This window comes from Cebus imitator, unplaced genomic scaffold (assembly GCF_001604975.1).
Source record: "Cebus imitator isolate Cc_AM_T3 unplaced genomic scaffold, Cebus_imitator-1.0 Scaffold706, whole genome shotgun sequence".
Lineage (NCBI taxonomy): Eukaryota > Metazoa > Chordata > Mammalia > Primates > Cebidae > Cebus > Cebus imitator.
In genome coordinates, this window is record NW_016108021.1 from 142,949 (window position 1) to 149,440 (window position 6,492).

Below are 6,492 nucleotides of genomic sequence, written 5' to 3' on the forward strand. Positions count from 1 at the left end.
AAAAAAAAAAAAAAAAGAAAAGAAAAAAGGAAATAAAATGCTTAGGGAGATGGGTTCCTTCACCCATTCCTCCACCGGTGTGCCTGCCTGGCTCCAGGGCCGGTGTCCCCTGCTTTGGAGGGGATGCTCACGTGAGCTGCCCTACTGGGGGTCTGTGAAGTTTCTCTTAATCTAAGTGGCTTCCTCTCTCTGGCTCCCTCCTCAACCATTTGGGTCACCTTGGGGCCCTGAGGATCGCTTCTGGATCTAGGACCCCCCCTCCCCACCTACTCCTGTGACATAATAATCAAAGGTAATCAGGAAATATATGAATCGTCTTCTTTAAGGAATATTTAGTATTTCTGCTCACTCCAGAGTCCCTGGAAACGTGGCATTTCAAAGGCTTTGCTAGATCACAAGTCCAATTTACGGCCAGAAATTTGCACATCGAATAATACAGAACCTGTGATGGCAGCTGAAGTGGTATCCTGTGAGAAAATTAATTAGTTCTGAAACCAAATGCCAACAGCCTCAGCAAAATATTCATGAGAGAAGTGAACCTCGTGCGTGGTGTTTGAAGTTGGGTATCTGAGGGCTGTGTACTGGACATGTTCTCTGTGGCCGAGTTCTGCTGTGGGTTCTGGGCTCTCGGCAAGGCCTGCCTCTGTCCTTCTGAACTGGCTCCCAGGGGTGGGGGCTCAAGGAGGCCCTGTACCCTGGAGAAGGAGGGGGCTCCTTTGTGCGTCCCTCTGGGATTCAGGGCTGCAGAATAAGCCAGCTCCGAAGCCTCCAAACAAAAATAAAGGCCTGTGAATGGACAGACGTGGAGAGCAGAGTGTTTTGACCTCATGGAGAGACCTGTGTACTTAATTTATAATCTGAAGATTGAGAAGGATTCAATTGTTTCAGAAACAGAGAAGAGCAGGCCCCGGCCTTTGTATCTGATCATAAGTGGCCAAGGGGGACTGGGGAAGTGGCCTGGTCCTGTCCCTGGAGGGGCAGGAAGAGGACAGAGTGATGTGCTTGGCGGATGCAGGAACGGCCAGGCATGGGGAGAAGCTAGGGGTTTCCAGGCAGCGTTTCATCCTCTGTGTTCCTCTGGCCGCTGGGACAGAGCCCACCCCCCACATGTGCCTGGGCCAGTGGTGACTCACAGCCAGCTGCCCCCAGGGCCTTCCTGGCTCTTGTGACCTTGCTGGGCATGACTTTGAGGAGAGCCCTCTGTGACTCCCCTTTGAGGTCACTCCAGTCACGCAGCCGTGCTTTAGCGAATGCAAGCCAGGGGCCCTGGAGAGGGCGAGGACAGGGCGCTCCTGCATGGAAAAGAAACGGAATGTTTTTCTCTGGAGAAAATGAAAAGTGGTGCTGGGTCCAAGTGGTAGGTGACTTGGCTTTTGAGCGAAGATGCTGCCGGGAAATGGGAGAAGAGAAACATGAAAAGAATGCAAATGAGGATGGTGGACAGGGACCCAGAGGCCTGATTCCTCCACCCTCGGCGACGGCTGAGTGTGTGATGCCTATAAATAGACACTCCAAACCCGTTCTAAATGGAGTGGAGACGTGGCTGCTTCCTCTTATGGAAAGGCCTTACATAAGGTGCGGTGCTGCTGTTGCTCCTGGCGGTGCAATGATTCTGTGCCTTTGTCGGGAGTCAGTGTGAAGCCTGTGGGGCTGCTGGGGATGCAGATGGAAGAGCTCTGGCCTTTCTGGAGACTTGCAGACTCCAGGAAGGAGGCGGTGGGCCAGCCTCCCAGGGCTGGGAAGCCATCCTGAGATAGGCTCCGGGTTTCCCAAGGTGCTTCTGGGCCAGGAGCAAGTGGGAAAAGCTGGACTCCAGGGCAGACAGGGACCTCCCCAGGCCTATGGTAGATTGGGGTGGTGCAGGGGATTCTGTGGGCCAGATGGGCCGGGAGGGGCAGGGAGTACATGGTGGGCTTCTGGGGAGAATTTGGGTTCGTGCTGGTGAGCTTGGGCCACTCTGCTCTTCCCTGCCATGCTTCTTGGTCAAGTTACGGCCGCCCAGAGCTGGGGTTTGGGGTACTTGGAGCTGACAGGGGCTGGCGGGCCTTTCCCACTGATCTGCTTGGGGTCCCAGAGCTAACTGTAACTGAGTGAGAAATTGAAGTCACATCCTCGGACTCCCAGTGTGGGGCTCTTGCTGCTGGACTAACCTTTAGCTCATGCACTCACCCAGAAATTACTTATTTTGGAAGACCACAGATAGTGAGCTTAGGAGTGAGGAAGGGAATACTATTCGATGCTAATGTGCTTCCAGGCAACATTCTAGAGGTTTCCTTGCACTTCACCTTCCCAGCCACCTTTGAAGTCCTTCTTACTGTGCAGTTTTATACACGGTGAAACTGATGGAGATGGTGCAAAGGGCTTGCTGATGTTCACGCAGGAAGCAGGCAGCCCACGCTGACTCCTCTGTGGGAAGCGTGTGTGATCGACATGCTTTATGTGGTGCTCACTTTGGGTGTGATAAAGAGGCCTCCTTGCGAAGGGCCGGGATCTGTGAATCACCATGTTGCCTCACAGAACAGGCCCTGAACGGCCATATAAGCACCGTACCCTGGGAAAGAAATGGAACAATGATGCAAACGGCCAGTGTCCCCAGAGCATAGGCAAGCGGGTTACTCTGCAGTTCTCTTGATGGTACCCTGTTCAACACGGAAACATCTTCAGCCTCCTCAGAGATGTCAGGTCATGTCCTTTACATGGGGACCAGAGGTGGCTGCACTGGGCCATTCTGGGTGGAGGAAATTCCGTAATTATAACCCTCTGCTAGGAGTGTCTGCCTGGGAAGTGAGAGCCACTGGCCGCTTTGTTAGCAAAGTGAAGACGCTGCGTGCAGACTAAACCTTTGTGATGAAGTTGAAGCCACTGTCTGCCTGTGTCCTATTTCCTTCCCTAGCGGACAAGGCTGTCCCCTATGACTGCAGCCCCCAGGACCACATTGCAGGTGCACTGTCCAGCCGTGCAGCAATATGTGAAGGGCTCCCAGCCTGGCCCAGCCCAACAGCTGATGTCCCTGGGAGGAGGCTGTATTGCTGTCCTTTTTGAAAGGAACACAGAAAGCCCTTTGTAACTTTGTCTGTAGGCAACATGGAGGGAGAAGTGGAATTCAGATGTGATGTTGCAGACAAATGAATGCCCCTCCTCCTGTTCCACCCCTGGCTTCCTGCCTGTAGCCTTCTAATGCCCTTGCCCTGAATTTCTGATCCAACCCAAAGGCCTGGCCTTGAAGCCCCTGAGTCTGCTGGCAGTAGCTTCCTCTTCAGCCTTCTGTGCAGAGCTTCCTCTGTTCGGGGAAGTCTGAGACCTGGTGGCCTCTTTCTCATGTTTTTCATGAAACCATCTCGCCCAGGAGAAGGTGGGCTGAGACCCTGGGCACTGGAAGGGAGCGGGGGTCCTTCTTCCCCCCTTCATTTTCATCACTCTCCACTCCCCGCCCACCTCCATATGCACACCCTCCACAGTCTGAAAGTGTCATGAAGCACTAGCTCTGCTTGGGGTCAAGCTTTGTTGTGGGAGAATACATATTCATGAGGGCTTTGAGGAACCTCATTAAAATTCGGAGTCTCTCCTTTCAGAACGGTACATAAGCCGTCGCTTTATTTGCCCAACACGTTGTTCTTAAGGCAATAATTATGCGATGAATGGCTAGAGAAACATTTTAATTATTTGTTTAGGGTAATTTCTGATCATCTCATTAGAATTATAATGTATGCACTTTTACAGGTGAGTCAAAGCCTCATATTTACATTTTTATCCTTGAAGGAGCTCTGTGTAGGCACCTGTTTCATTGCTGAAACGAAAGTAATGTCCTCTGTTTTCTTTATTCCAGAAAGATTGGATCACTGGGAGATTTTTTGGGACGTTACCAAACCACTCATTTTCGGTAAGAAATCCGAGGCAGCATTGCACGGAGTGAGGTTTTGCTTTTGCCGGGTGTGGAGTGGACGTTTTGCTGGAGGGAAAACGCTTTGCTACTGGCAGCTGCCACAGTTCTTTGTTTTCTGGGATCCTGTGTGAGGGAGTCGGGGAGTGTGAAGCTGGGGAGTGGACGGATGCTGGGGACGCTGCCGACCCTCACCTTGCCTGGAACCGACTTGCCCGCCAGCCAATGACAACAGCAGGACAAGCGCTCCTCGTCGGTCCCCTCCTCATCACCCTGGTCTTTCTGTAAACCACGGTCCTCACCAGACTCAGTCACTGGTTAGTGTCACCCCTACCTAGGTCCCTAGTTACAGCGAAAGTAGACACATGTATATCTGCAACAATAGGCAGCACTCCAGCCTTCTGCTGTCCCCTGTGGGGAATGGGTGGTCTACTTGAGAAGTAGCCAGGCTTTGTGAGATACCAGGAAGCCGAGCAGAAGAAATCTGACTTTGATAAAAAGAGGCCTCCTCAGCTTCCAGGGATGGAGCGTGGCAGTACTGTTGTCCCCCTTGCGCCACCCCATGGCCAGCATCTGCCTTGCCCTTGCCCTGCAGGACTGGCAGGAGCAGGGCCTGGTGCCAGTGACTGCTCCACACGTGGGAGGCTTGCAAGGGGCAGGTTCTGTGCTGCACGTGAATTGGCCCTCTTCTGTGGCCAGAGACACACAGGACGGCTTGGTCGCAGGGAAGCTGGTGTATAGGGTGGGGCGTGTTTGGAGATTGAGGAGCAGAGGGCAGAGTTGCTGGAGCTGAAGAAGCAGAGCTGGTGTTTGATGCAAACATCAGGATGGTGTTTGCATCCTGATGCCCAGGGCAGCCTTGAGCTTCTGATGGATTCTGGGGGTTCTTATATATCCTTGGGAAGGAGCATGTGGTAGACTGGGACAGGGTGGCACTTTAGAGTGTCACAGGCAAGGCACCAGTGGCCTTGGGACCTCCTCCCCTCCCAAGGTGAGGAACACTTTGTGTGTCCCAGTGGGGAAGCTCTGTGCCAGTTGTGAGGGGATGGATGAAGACCAGCAGCCATGAGGATGGGATTCTGGAGTGTCAAGACTCAGGTTCAGAATCATGGTGTTTGCTCCAGGGCAGCACAAGGCCATAGGTCTGGCTATTTGAAGCAACCTAGAGAGCCATTACTTGTGAAGCAGCAGGCTTTATGGATTTCACTTTCTGCCCTGCAATCTTCCCCACGTTGTGGTAGCCACTCACCATCCCCGTTCCGTGTGCGAGGTTGGAATTCCCTTGCTTCCAGTTGGGGAGCATTCTTGTCACAAATGTCCTGGGTGAATTCCATGGTGGCTTTCTGTGGAGGGGCACATTCACAAGGCATTTAAGAGATGTAGGTCAGTCAGCCCTCATCAATGAAACAGGATGAAATGTAGAGGAGCTACGTGATTTTTTTTTTTCTCGCGATCTTAACTCACCGCAAACTCCGCCTCCCAGGTTCAAGTGATTCTCCTGCCTCAGCCTCCCAAGTAGCTGGGACTACAGGCATGCGCCACTATGACCGGCTAAGTTTTTGTATTTGTAGTAGAGACGGGGTTTCTCCATGTTGGTCAGACTGGCCTTGAACTCCTGACCTCGGGTAATGTGCCTGCCTCCCAAAGTGCTGAGATTACAGGCGTGAGCCACCACGCCCGGCTAGCTGTGTGATTCTTAATGGATCTGGATATAAGCTGGAGTGTTTACTGAACTTCTGAGTTGTCAGTTTTCAGAGTTTGTGAATATACTTTTATGCTCTCAGAAGGCCATTCTTGCTCTGTTTAACTTTCTACCTAAGCATTGTAAGCATGCTTCAGCCGTTATGACATCACATGCATCATCCACTCTCAGCCCTGAAAGTGCTGGAGATTTTGATTGTCACCAGCAGTAAGGACAGCTTATGAAGGGAGATGTTTCTTATGGGGACACAGCTCACGATTCCGTGAAATTCCAGTCTTCTGGGAGCCCAGGGTTAAGCAGCTGCCTCAGCCCATCCACCCTCTAGAAACTGTCCGCTGAGAAACTGGCTTCTTGACATTTTCCATATGGAACCTGGGTTGTCATTACATTCTGAGAGAGTCATAAGGTGGTTCTATTTATGACTCTAAGGTATAAGGTATTTTTTGCTTCTGAGCCTAGAAAAGACCTACTGGAATTTTTATGTATCCTGACATACTATTAGACAATCAAAATCAATTGCAGTAGACAAGGTGCTGGGCTCTCTTCCCGATTGCTCTCACCCATCTGCAGTGTAACAGGCCTATCATGTAAGTGAATATACTCATCACAGTTCTCTGCAGCTTCCCAGCAGAAAAGCATATTCTTTCTCAGTCAGAAAGGCAGCAAGGAGATGGATATTTTTAAATGCCAATTATGCCAGAATAGTCTCTGTGAGATCTGTAAAGAGAAGAAAGGGCCTGGGTTTATTTATTTTTCTACTGCAAATGGAATCATTCTGTAGCTTCAGAATACTAATATCCTTGGTGTGCCTGATGTCTTTTCATAGGATAATTTGTGAATGTGCTTCCACTTATAGGAAAAGTTTGAGGCTCTCCTCTCCTCCTCCTCCTCCTCCTCCTCCTCCTCCTCC

At 51.3% G+C, this 6,492-nt stretch overlaps 1 protein-coding gene across 7 annotated transcripts in view; it reads left to right on the plus strand.

Annotated features, from left to right (window-relative positions):
* APBA2 (amyloid beta precursor protein binding family A member 2) overlaps positions 1-6,492 on the plus strand; it is a 212,391-nt gene that overhangs the window by 105,976 nt on the left and 99,923 nt on the right. For 4 of the 7 annotated variants that reach the window (XM_017518824.2, XM_017518827.2, XM_017518825.2 and 1 more), the window contains exon 3: positions 3,827-3,880. The exons of 1 other annotated variant lie outside the window; for it this stretch is intronic. The gene's annotated coding sequence lies outside the window, so the exon portion shown is untranslated. Of the gene's footprint in view, positions 1-1,859; positions 1,872-2,212; positions 2,215-3,598; positions 3,721-3,826; positions 3,881-6,492 lie in introns of those variants that run through there. 2 more of the 7 variants (XM_037735017.1, XM_037735018.1) reach the window with 2 other exon arrangements.